The following is a 14,114-nucleotide window of genomic DNA, read 5'->3' as shown; positions in this document are numbered from 1 at the left end:
CCCCAAAGTTCCTACCGGAGAATCACGACGAAAACGTGTGCCAACCCCTATGCATAGGTTCATGGGCGGAACCCGCAAGTTGATCACCAAAACATACATCAAGTTAATCACGTGATATCCCATTGTCACCATAGATATCCACGGCAAGACATACATCAAGTGTTCTCAAATCTTTAAAGACTCAATCCGATAAGATTACTTCAAAGGGGAAACTCAATTCATTACAAGAGAGAAGAGGGGGAGGAGAAACATAAGATCCAACTATAATAGCAAAGCTCATGATACATCAAGGTCGTGCCAAATCAAGAACACGAGAGAGAGATCAAACACATAGCTACTGGTACATACCCTCAGCCCCGAGGGAGAACTACTCCCTCCTCGTCATGGAGAGCACTGGGATGATGAAGATGGCCACCGGAGAAGGAATCCCCCTCCGGCAGGGCGCCGGAACGGGTCTAGATTGGTTTTCAGTGGCTACGGAGGCTTCTGGCGGCGGAACTCCTGATCTAATCTCTGTTCTGGAAGTTTTATGATACGTAGGTATATATGGGTGCAGGGGGTACGTCGGAGGAGCTACGGGGGCCCCACGAGGCAGGGGGGCGCGCCCTAGGGGGGGCGCCTACCACCCTCGTGAGGACCTCCCATATCTCCTGACATGGAGTCCAAGTCTATCTGGTGGCTTTCGTTCCAAAAATAATTTCTACAGTTGATTTCGTTCCGTTTCGACTTCGTTTGATATTCCTTTTCTTCGAAACACTGAAATAGGCATAAAACAGCAAATCTGGGTTGGGCCTCCGGTTAATAGGTTAGTCGCAAAAATAATAAACAAGTGGAAAATAAAGCCCAATATTGCCCAAAACAGTAGATAATATAGCATGGAGCAATCAAAAATTATAGATACGTTGGAGACGTATCAGGCATCCCCGAGCATAATTCCTGCTCCTCCTCGAGTAGGTAAATGATAAAAAGAGAATTTTTGATGCGGAGTGCTACTTGGCATAATTTCAATGTGATTCTTCTTAATTTTGGTATGAATATTCAGATCCATAACATTCAAGACAAAATTTCATATTGACATAGAAATAATAATACTTCAAGCATACTAACTAAGCAATTATGTCTTCACAAAATAACATGGCCAATGAAAGTTATCCCTACAAAATCATATAGTCTGGCTATGCTCCATCTTCACCACACAACATATTTAAATCATGCTCAACCCCGATGACAAGACAAGCAATTGTTTCATACTTTTGATGTTCTCAAACTTTTTCAATCTTCATGCAATACATGAGCGTGAGCCATGGACATAGCACTATAGGTGGAATAGAATGGTGGTTGTGGATAAGACAAAAAGGGAGAAGATAGTCTCACATCAACTAGGCGTATCAACGGGCTATGGAGATGCCCATCAATAGATATCAATGTGAGTGAGTAGGGATTGCCATGCAACGGATGCACTAGAGATATAAGTGTATGAAAGCTCAACAAAAGAACTAGTGGTTGTGCATCCAACTTGCTTGCTCACAAAGACCTAGGGCATTTTGAGGAAGCCCATCATTGGAATATACAAGCCAAGTTCTATAATGAAAGATTCCCACTAGTGTATGAAAGTGACAACATAGGAGGCTCTCTATCATGAAGATCATGGTGCTACTTTGAAGCACAAGTGTGGTAAAAGGATAGTAGCATTGTCCCTTCTCTCTTTTTCTCTCATTTTTTTATTTTTTTATTTGGGCCTTTTCTCTTTTTTTATGGCCTCTTTTTTTATTTGGGCTTCTTTGGCCTCTTTTCTTTCCCTTTTTTTATTTGGGCTTCTTTGGCCTCTTTTATTTATTTATTTTCGTCCGGAGTCTCATCCCGACTTGTGGGGGAATCATAGTCTCCATCGTCCTTTCCTCACTGGGACAATTGTCTAATAATGATGATCATCACACTTTTATTTTTCTTACTACTCAAGAATTACAAATCGATACTTAGAACAAGATATGACTCGATATGAATGCCTCCGGCGGTGTACCGGGATGTGCAATGATGCATGAGTGACATGTATGAAAGAATTATGAACAGTGGCTTTGCCACAAATACGATGTCAACTACATGATCATGCAAAGCAATATGACAATGATGAAGCGTGTCATAATAAACGGAACGGTGGAAAGTTGCATGGCAATATATCTCGGAATGGCTATGGAAATGCCATAATAGGTAGGTATGGTGGCTGTTTTGAGCAAGGTATATGGTGGGTTTAAGGAACCGGCGAAAGTTGCGCGGTACTAGAGAGGCTAGCAATGGTGGAAGGGTGAGAGTGCGTATAATCCATGGACTCAACATTACTCATAAAGAACTCATATACTTATTGCAAAAATCTACAAGTTATCAAAGCTAAGTATTACGTGCATGCTCCTAGGGGGTAGATTGGTAGGAAAAGACCATCGCTCGTCCCCAACCGCCACTCATAAGGAAGGCAATCAATAAATAAATCATACTCCGACTTCATCACATAACGGTTCACCATACATGCATGCTACGGGAATCACAAACTTCAACACAAGTATTTCTCAAATTCACAACTACTCAACTAGCATGACTCTAATATTACCATCCTCATATCTCAAAACAATCATCAAGTATCAAACTTCTCTTAGTATTCAACACACTCATAAGAGAGTTTTATTATTAATCTTGCATACCAAGCATATCAGGATTTTAAGCAAATTACCATGCATTAAGACTCTCAAAATAATCCAAGTGAAGCATGAGAGTTCATCTATTTATTCAAAATAAAACTACCCCCATGCTCTAAAATATATAAGTGAAGCACTAGAGCAAATGACAAACTACTCCAAAAGATATAAGTGAAGATCAGTGAGTAGTTGAATAATTATGCAACTATGTGAAGACTCTCTACCATTTAAGAATTTTAGATCTTGGTATTTTATTCAAACAGCAAGCAAAGCAAAATAAAATGACATTCTAAGAATGGCAAACATCATGTGAAGAATCAAAAACTTAGGATCAACCAAAACTAACCGATAGTTGTTGCAGAAGAAAGGTGGGATGCCAACCGGCGCATCCCCAAGCTTAGACGCTTGAGACTTCTTGAAATATTATCTTGGGGTGCCTTGGGCATCCCCACGCTTGAGCTTTTGTGCCTCCTTAATTCCTCTCATATCACGGTCTCCCTAAATCTCAAAAGCTTCATCCACACAAAACTCAACAAGGACTCGTGAGATAAGTTAGTATAAACCATTGCCAAAACCTTATCATACTCTACTGTAGCAAATCACTAATATTATTATTCAACATTGCATACTAAATGCCTCTTCATATTTAATAGTCCTATCCTCAAATAGAATCATTAAAGAAGCAAACATATGCAAACAATGCAAACATAACAGCAATCTACCTAAACAGGATAGTCTGTAAAGAATGCTGCAACATCCATACTTCCCTAGCTCCAAAAACTATTAAATAAAATTCCCACTGTATTAAATTTATCAGAGATTAATATGCAAAAGGTTTCAACATTTTATCACATTCTGAATTTTCTAGGGAACTATTGGAACAGCGGTAAACTTTCTGTTTTCAAACAGCAACATGTATACTTGTAACATAGGCATAGTAAAGGCTATCAATGCCACTTTTATTGAAATAAAAGATGCAAAACATTGTTCAGCAAGCAAATTATAACCAAATAAATTTACGCTCCAAGCAAAACACATATCATGTGGCGAATAAAAATATAGCTCCAAGTAAAGTTACCGATGAACGAAGACGAAGGAGGGGATGCCTTCCGGGGCATCCCCAAGCTTAGGATCTTGGTTGTGCTTGAATATTACCTTCGGGTGACTGGAGAACCCCCAATCTTAGGCTCTTGCCACTCCTTATTCCATAGTCCATCGAATCCTTTCCCAAAACTTGAAAACTTCACAACACAAAACTTAACAGAAAACTCGTAAGCTCCGTTAGTATAAGAAAATAGATCACCACTTCAAGGTACTGTAGTGAACTCATTATTTATTTATATTGGTGTTAAACTTACTGTATTCCAACTTCTCTATGGTTTATAAACTCTTTTACTAGCCATAGATTCATCAAAATAAGTAAACAACACATGAAAAACATAATTTGTCAAAAACAGAACAGTCTGTAGTAATCTGGATCAAACGTATACTTCTAGAACTCATAAAATTCTCAAATAAATAGCTGGACCTGAGGAATTTATCTATTAATAATCTGCAAAAATAATTAACTAAATATCACTCTCCAAATAAAAATGGCAGCAATTCTCGTGAGCGCTAAAGTTTCTGTTGTTTTACAGCATGATCAACAAAACTTTCCCCGAGTCTTCCCAAAGGTTCTACTTGGCACAAACACTAATTAAAAGCATAAAACCACATGTAAACAGAGTCTAGATGAATTATTATTTTCTAAATAGGATTAAAAAGCAAAGAACAAAAATAAAGTTGGGTTTCCTCCCAACAAGCGCTATCGTTTAATGCCCATAGCTAGGCATGATGATTTCAATGATGCTCACATAAAAGATAAGAATTGAAACATAAAGAGAGCATCATGAAGAATATGACTAGCACATTTAAGTCTAACCCACTTCCTATGCATAGGGATTTTGTGAGAAAACAACTTATGGGAACAATAATCAACTAGCATAGGAAGGCAAAACAAGCATAACTTCAAGATTTTAAGCACATAGAGAGGAAATTTGATATTATTGCAATTCCTACAAGCATATATTCCTCCCTCATAATAATTTTCAGTAGCATCATGAATGAATTCAACAATATAACCAGCAACTAAAGCATCCTGTTCATGATCTACAAGCATAGAAAATTTACTACTCTCCACATAGGCAAAATTCTTTTCATTCAGAATAGTGGGAGCAAACTCAACAAAATAACTATCATGTGATTGAAAATTAAGATCAAGATGACAAGTTTCATGGTTATCATTATTCTTTAAAGCATACATGTCATCACAATAATCATCATAGATAGGAGGCATGCTTTCATCATAATAAATTTGCTCATCAAAACTTGGGGAACAAAAAATATCATCTTTATCAAACATAGCTTCCCCAAGCTTGTGGCTTTGCATATCATTAGCATCATAGATATTCAAGGAATTAATACTAACAACATTGCAATCATGCTCATCATTCAAATATTTAGTGCCAAATTGTCACATCCCTAGTTCTGGTATGTCATAGGCTTGCTTGTGCATCATGTTTAATCTTTCAAATAAATTTGAATTAGGGAAAGTTGCAAACCCTAGCACCAAAGTTTTTTTTCCAATAGGTTCAACTTTAAAATGGATTTTCAATGAACCCAAAATGCTCTTCAAAAATGTTCATTCTCTTTGGATAATGTTGGGAACAACAACCAAAGGTGATGCACATTTTTGCTACACATTTTGGATTTTGAATCAATGCATAAATATTTGATTTGGAGCTGTTTAAATTATATAAATATTTTAATGGCTCCAAAAATGTTGGGAATTGGTGAGGGCCTCTGGAATATTATATCTAGATGCCACAAATATTTTCAGCATTTATGGAAATGTTTTAACATTTCTTTTAGAGTCAAAACAAATGTTAGAAATAGGAAAAGAAAACAAAAAAAGGGAATAGACTTACGTGGCGCTCACCTGGCAGCCCATCTGGCCAGCCCAGCCCACCAGGGGCAGGGAGGTCTTCTTCCTCCCGCCAGTCGGATGCACGGCGCATGCCCGACGCGCGCCGGCGCACGCCCGGCCACCTCCTGCTTCCCGCCGCTCCCTCGACTCTCTGGAGATGCCACGCGACCCCCTGGAGCCGTATGGATCCCCCACACCTCCTCTCCCCTTCTCTGTTTCGCTCTCTCTCCCGCAGCCGAACACCACGGTCGCCGCCGATCGCTGCCACCGCGGCCACCGGCCTACCCTAGCCTCACAGACGTGCCCCAGAGCTCCGCCTTGCTGCCTGCTACGTCCTCAACGAGCCAAGCGACCCGGGAAGCTCTGCATCAACGCCATCTTCATCTTCTTCATCACCGGCCGCCGGAGATCCTCCTCATTGCTCCGCTCGCTCCGAGCTTTCCCCGAGCCCGCTGGCCTTCTCTGCGTGATCCCCGTGAGCTCCCGGTCTTTTTCCCTTAACCACGTCATCGTTTTTGTCCTGTAACCACTGCCCCGCGAGTAACCGGAGCCGCCGTCCGCCATGGCCGGCGAGCTCCATGCCCCTGAGCCCCTCCGCTCCTGCTAGTTACTCCGGCGGGCTCCTGTTGCCCATTAGGTGCTGCCTAGCACCCCCCGTTCACTTGCCTCGCGCTGCAGCCGCAACCCCGCATCAACCGAGCTCCGGCCATCGCCGCGAGCCCTGCTCCGGCGAGCTCCATCCACCCCACGGCCTCCCACCTGCTCCGTTAGATGCGCGTGAGCGCCAGCCACCCTCAACACCCATCCGCGCGTCGAATGGACGCTGGAGCAGCGTTTTCGGCGAGCGTCCGCCGCGGTTTTGGTCGTCGCGGGCCGAACTCTGGCGAGGCTGACGTGGCGGCTTAATTAGCGCTAATCCCACAGCCTAATCCCCCCTGAGACTGACAGTGGGCCCCAAAGCCAAGTCAAACCCTGGTCAGTGCGGGTTTGACCCCGGGGTTAACCCCAGTGTCACTGACGTGTGGCCCCCACACATCAGGTTTGACCTGGTCAGCCCTGCTGATGCCTCTGTGACGTCACACTGACGCAGTAATTGATTTCTGGATTTTAAATAATTCAGAGAATTCCAGAAAATAGTTAAAACTTCTAAAAATCATAGAAATTAAACCGTAGCTCAGAATGAAATAATTTATATATGAAAAATCATCAGAAAAATGCAAGGAATCCATTTATGCCAGTTTCATGCATGAAAAACCAACTTATACTTGCGGTATAAGTGAAAACGTAATAATGGCATGTTATGTACTTAATTTGGGGTTTGCATATGAACCCTTGGTTCATATGGACTTCAACCAAATTGATGATAGATGCATTACGGAAAATCATAGCATCTTTTAAATGTCATCTTCATGCATAATATTGTTGCATATGGTTGTTTATTGATTGCCGGCACCGTCCCTTCTCGATAGGTTCTACTCCGGAAGGTGTCCCGAGTACCTGTCTGAGGAGCAGTGCTTCTTCGTGGATCTATCAGGCAAGCAAACCCCCTTGAGCATCTTGATTAATCCCACTCTCTCGCTCTTGCTCCTTTACTGCATTAGGACAATAACGATTCAAACTGCTACTTTTCTGCTGCGGTAGTTGAACCCATTCCTCTGCATGACCTGTCATTGCCACAGTAAATAGTTGAAAACCCACTAGCATGAGTAGGAGTTGCTTGAGCCTTGATGTGCCTACTCATCCATGCTTGATTTCTTTATGCCAGCTATGCTTAGAGTTGTGTCAGGTCTGATTCATTGGAATGAATCGGAGTGGTGAACATGTCCTACCGATAAAGGCTAGGTGTGTGAACACGTTTTGGTAAAGGTAGCGATGAGAGGCCATGTAGGAACACATGGTGGGTTGTCTCATTGGAACCCTCCCTAAGCACTGAGTTCTATGTATGTTATCCAAGTCCAGTTACTACCACGCGTTGGGTTCCGGTTATCCGGCCCCTCTCGGCTTATTAATCCACTTGATCTCTGTCCAGGAGTTGCAACTAGTTTCTGGCGTGTGTAGGTAGTGCTACTTGTCTACCAGGTGGTGTCCGACGGGACGGGCTTGGGACAGACTAGGCACCGTGGCACGGTGTACCAAGTGGCACCCGAATGGTGGGCTTGGGAACCCTGCACACATCGTTTGGGGCCGTGAGCGACACCCCGGCCGGATCTCCTTGCGGATGGAACCCGAATAGGCGATAAACCTGGACGAGAGACTTGTGTGGTTAGTCAGGTCGTGGCCGACACCCTCGCCCGGCTTCCGCTTGAAGGTTGCCGAGGTACATGATGTGTACAGGGCTATAAGTGGCGAGAGCGTGTGTGAAGAAGTACACCCCTACAGGGTCAACATTATCTATTCGAATAGCCATTTTCCTCGGATATGGAAACTTGGAGGACTTATGTAGTACATAGACAACTTGAAGTGGATACTCTAAAATACGCAAGATAAGTGTGAGTGCTATGGATGGCCTTCGTGTAGGGAGACGGGGACGGATCCATAGTGGAGTATTGATATGGTGAATATGCGGACTCGTGTGCGTCTTCTCACCTCAAAGAAGTTTCTGATACTCGTAGTATAGGTTAGCCACTGAGTCAAAGCCGGCTTGCTGCTGTTAAAACTCCACCACCCCCTTTGTTGATAATGTTGCATATGTAGATAATTCTGATGTAAGACTTGCTGAGTACCTTCGTACTCACATTTGCTTATTTATGTGCAGTTGGTTACACTAGTGACTTCGACGAGTAGCTTGTATCCCAGCTACGATCTTGTACCCTTGGGAGGGGCGTGTTTAGTTAGGCTTCTTAGTCTTTTCCTTTTGTAGTTATCTGTACTCAGACATGTAATGCTTCCACTGCTTGTATGCTCTGAATGATGGGTCATGAGACCCTTGTTTGTATTGAATGCTATGTGGCTCTTCTGGGCCTTTATCTATATGAGTTTGAGTTATGCTGTGATGCCAAGTTGTACAACCCATACTTGCATGTTATGCGTACGTGTAACGTGTATTGCTATGTGTGGGATCCGACAACCTAGTTGTTTACCTCTGGTAGCCTCTCCTATGGGGAAACGTAGTCTTGTGCTTCCATGAGCCATAGTAGTCCGCTACAGCCCGGTTCACCGGAGTCCTGCTAGCCCAGCACTACTGCTCCGAAACATTTGACTGGCCGGCATGTGATTCACTTCGTTCCTGTGTTTGTCCCTTCGGGGAAATGTCACGCGGTGAAATCCGGAGTCCTGCCTAGCCTGCTACAGCCCGGGTTTCCGGAGTCCTATTAGCCCAGTGCTACAGCCCGGATTCATACGCTGTTGACCGACATGCTCGATGTTGATTCATGTATGCCTGTCCTTGTAAGTTAGTTCTACTCTGGGTTCACAACTAGTCATGTCGGCCCGGGTTCTCTGTCATATGGATGCTAGCGACACTATCATATACGTGAGCCAAAAGGCGCAAACGAACCCAGGCTAGGTAAGGTGGCACCCATGGGAATACCGTGCGTGAGGCCGCAAAGTGATATGAAGTGTTACATGCTAGATCGGTGTGACTTAGGATCGGGGTCCCGACAGTGTTGGTATCAGAGCCTGACTGACTGTAGGATTACCAAGCCAAACTGGTCAAAGTTGAGTCTAGAAATGCTTTAGCTATATAAGGGAATCGATTGTGGAAGCGAACATAAGGCTCTTTTTATTCCTTTACCTCATGTCATTCTCTCTGAGTCAGCCTCTTCTTTTCTACGAGGGTTAAGGCCTAGGCTTCTCCTCTATCTCTCAGGATGACGTGTTACTAAACTGTAAATTCTTGGGATTGTTGGGTTGCGTCTCCGTATAGTTCTCTACTTCCGTGTGTCCTCAGTTTGACCCAGAACCTTGATGTTATGATGTTGATTGATTATGCTATTCCTTTGATGAATGTCTCAAAATCCTTTTGAGCATTTACAGCCGTTATGCTGCCGAAATTGTCCCGGGATTTCAAGAGTTTCCAATGCTTTTGCACTACATTCCGCATCCTTATGTCGATGCTAATTCCATCCTTGTTTCCTTGGTTTCTATGCCAGGATGTCGTCTGCTAACCGAGGTTCAGTTGCTCATAGCAAGAACCACGGAGATGGTAGGGATGAGGATCCTCCTGACCAGCCTTTGATGGCAGAGTTCTTGTTAGCATCCGAGAGTAACAAGCGTGAGACTAACCGCTTGCTGGCACAGATTGAGCAGAACACCGCACATCAGTGTAAGAAGTTGGTTTCCATCACCGACTTCATTGGTCTAAAACCACCCACCTTCCATCATTCCATTGAGCCACTCGATGCGGATGACTAGCTCCGGAGCATCACTCACAAGTTGCTTTCTGCGAACGTGGCTGAAGGTGACAAGGTCACCTATGCTACATATCACCTGGAAGGTCCTGCTAGTATTTGGTGGCAGAGCTATGAGGCTATGCTTCTAGTTGGCCAGATTCCTACGTGGAAGGATTTCACCGAGGCTTTTCGTGAGCACCACATTCCTCAGGCTCTCATTGACTGCAAGAGGGAAGAGTTCTATAGTTTTACCCAGGGTAAGCTGCCTGTTGATGCTTACAGTAGAGAGTTTGGAAGCCTCGCCTGCTATGCTACAGAAGAAGTGTCCACGGACGCTAAGAAGCAGGCTAGGTTCCAGAAGGGTCTCAACCTAAGTTGCATCGTGATCTCCACCTGCATCATTGTGATACTTTCTAGGCTCTTGTGAACAAGGCCATGAATGCAGAGACAGCTCAGCTCACTTACGAGGAGTCTCGTAAGCACAACCGTGATATGGGTTCTTCCTCCCGCTCTGGCTCTCAGAAGCGACGGATTTGGATTCCAAACTCAGCTCTTCCACCTAGATATGCACCAAGGCCATCCGATGTGGCGCCTCACCCAGCTCAGCAACGTGCTCCACCCAGGCCTATTAGTGGACCACTTGCCAATGTAGGTCCACGTCCTACCTCAGGAACTTGCTTCACCTGCGGAGAACCAGGACACTACGCACGTGACTGCCCTTAGTCCAGTTATACTCCACCCCAGTCTGAGAGGTTTGTTGGTCGTGAAAAGCCATCAGTCAAGATGATCAGTACCAAGCCAGCCTCCATTGAACGAGCATGTGTGCACCATGTCTCAGATACAGTAGCTCAAGATGATCCCGATGTCGTACTGGGTATGCTTCTTGTCAATTGTCACCCAGCTTCAGTTCTGTTCAATACTGGAGCATCCCACTCCTTCATATCCGAAGGTTACGCTCGGTTGCACGACATGTCATTTTGTAATATGCCGACTCCACTAATAGTCCAGACTCCTGGTTCCAAATGGCAAACCTCCAAGGTAAGCCATGGTAATAAAATCCTTGTTGACAGACTGGTATTCCTTGCTTCTTTGATATCTCTCAAGTCTTCAGATATTAACATCATCTTGGGTATGGACTGGATGACAGCTCATCATGCCAAGATTGATTGTTACACTAGATGTGTTCAACTTACACATCCATCTGGCAAAATAGTCATTGTCTCCACTAGAGTTGCAAGGCGTCAACTCTATTCTCTTAATGCCAGCCCTCTTCCAGACCTTGAAGATATTCCGGTAGTCTGTGACTTCTCGGATGTTTTTCCAGCAGAACTGCCAGGTGTCCCACCTGACAGAGATGTAGAGTTTGTCATAGAACTTATCCCAGGAACTGTTCCAATCTCTAGGAGAACATACAAGATGGCACCTTTGGAGTTAGCCGAGCTTAAGAAACAACTTGATGAGTCCTTGCAAAAGGGTTTCATCTGTCCCAGTTCTTCTCCTTGGGCTTGTCCTGTCCTCTTCGTCAAGAAGAAGGATGGTACAGATCGGATGGTTGTAGATTATCGTCCCGTTAATTTGGTCATGATAAAGAACAAGTATCCGCTCCCCAGGATCAACGATCTGTATGATCAGCTCGCTGGATCCTCAGTCTTTTCCAAGATGGATTTGAGGTTAGGCTACCACCAAATCAAGATCAGAAATGGGGACATCCCCAAAACGGCCTTTGTCACTCGTTATGGTTAATACGAGTACACCGTGATGTCTTTCAGCCTAACCAATGCTCCAGCTACTTTCTCCCGCTTGATGAACTCGATCTTTATGGAGTACTTAGATAAGTTCGTCGTGGTTTATCTCGATGATATTCTTATTTACTCGAAGAACGAGGAAGAGCATGCCGAACATCTTAGACTTGTGTTAGAAAAACTAAGAGAGCATCGCCTTTATGCCAAGTTCTCCAAGTGTGAATTTTGGTTGCCAGAAGTGACCTATCTGGGCCACGTGATCTCTGGTAAGGGCATTGCTGTCAATCCCGAGAGAGTCATGGCCGTTCTCGATTGGACTCCACCCGAAACGGTCAAACAAGTTAGGAGTTTCCTTGGTCTAGCCAGTTATTGTCGCCGCTTTGTTGAAAACTTCTCCAAAGTGGCCAAACCCCTCACGGAGCTTCTCAAGAAAGATAAAAGGTTTGAGTGGACCCCATAGTGTGAGCACAGTTTTCAGGAACTGAAAATACGCCTGACTTCTGCGTCCATACTCGTGCCACCGGATTTCACTAAAGACTTTGTTATCTATTGTGACGCTTCACGTCAAGGACTAGGTTGCATTCTTATGCAGGATCGTCATGTGATTGCCTATGCATCTCGACAGTTGCATCCACATGAGGAAAATTATCCTACACATGATCTGGAGCTTGCAGCCGTAGTCTATGCACTTAAGACTTGGTGACATTACCTTCTTGCTAACTGTTGCGAAGTATACACTGGCCATCAGAGTCTCAAGTATATCTTCACCCAACTGGATCTGAATCTCAGACAGAGACGTTGGTTGGAGTTGATCTCGGATTACGACTTAGGAATCACCTACACCCCAGGCAAAGCCAATGTCATGGCTGATGCTTTAAGTCGTAAATCCTATTGCAACAACCTCATGTTGCAACAATGTCAACCACTCCTCCATGAGGAATTCTGTAAGCTTAACCTTCACATAGCTCCTCGTGGTTCTCTTTCTACCTTGGTGGCGAAACCTACCCTTACGGATAAGATCATAGAGGCTCAGAGGCATGATACGGGAATCTCCCGGATCAAGAAAAATATTTCCAAGGGAGTTGTTGGCTGTTTCTCTATGGATGAACGTGGTGTTGTTTACTTTGGTAACCGTTTGGTGGTTCCCAAATGTCAACAGATGCAACAACTGATCCTTGAGGAGGCCCATGAATCCCCTCTCACGATTCATCCCAGTAGTACAAAGATGTATCAGGACCTACGCCAGAGGTTCTGGTGGACTAGGATGAAGAGAGAAATCGCTCAGTATATTGCCAACTGTGACGTTTATCATCGCGTTAAGGCAGAGCATCAAAGACCTGCTGGCACCCTTCAACCTTTAGCTATTCCCGAGTGGAAATGGGACACAGTTGGTATGGAATTCATCACCGGCTTTCCCAGGACCAAGAAAGGAAATAATGCTATCTTCGTAGTCATTGATCGTCTCTCCATAGTGGCTCACTTCCTACCTGTTCGAGAGAGTATCACTGCTAGTCAGCTCCCTGACTTATATATCTCCCGAATAGTGTCACTCCATGGTGTTCCACTAGAGATCAATTCAGACCGTGGCAGTCTTCTCACCTCTCATTTCTGGGAAAGCTTCCAAACTGCCATGGGCACCCATCTTTCCTTCAGTACCGCTTTCCACCCTCAATCAAGTGGTCAGGTGGAAAGGGTCAACCAAATTCTTGAAGACATGCTTAGAGCTTGCGTTATCTCATTCGGTATGGATTGGGAGAAATGTCTTCCCTTTGCCGAGTTTGCTTATAATAATAGCTACCAATCCAGTCTTAAGAAAGCACCCTTCGAGATTCTGTATGGACGAAGATGTCGAACACCTTTGAACTGGTCAGAAACCGGTGAAAGACAATTCTTTGGACTGGATATGATCCAAGAGGCAGAAGAGCAAGTTCGCATCATTCGTGAGAATTTGAAAACAACCCAATCTCGTCAAAATAGCCAGTATGACCATCGTCATAAGGAAGTGGCTTATGAAGTTGGCGACAAGGCTTACCTTCGGGTTACTCCTTTGAAGGGTACCCATTGTTTCGGTATCAAGGGCAAGTTGGCTCCTCGCTACATTGGTCCTTTTCGCATTCTCGCTAAACGAGGAGAGGTTGCCTACCAATTGGAACTAGCCCCATATCTTTCTCGAGTTCATGATGTCTTCCACGTCTCTCAACTCAGGCGTTGCTTCTCGGATCCCATCCGCGGAGTGGATCACGAAACACTTGATCTCCAAGATAACCTCACTTATTGAGAGTACCCCGTTCACATTCTGGATCAAGCAGATCGTGTCACTCGACATCATAACATCAAGTTTCTCAAGGTTCAATGGTCTCATCATTCCGAGAGAGAACCTACTTGGGAG

Source organism: Triticum aestivum, chromosome 7A, assembly GCF_018294505.1.
Source record: "Triticum aestivum cultivar Chinese Spring chromosome 7A, IWGSC CS RefSeq v2.1, whole genome shotgun sequence".
NCBI lineage: Eukaryota > Viridiplantae > Streptophyta > Magnoliopsida > Poales > Poaceae > Triticum > Triticum aestivum.
Note: the sequence above shows the minus strand (reverse complement) of the source record.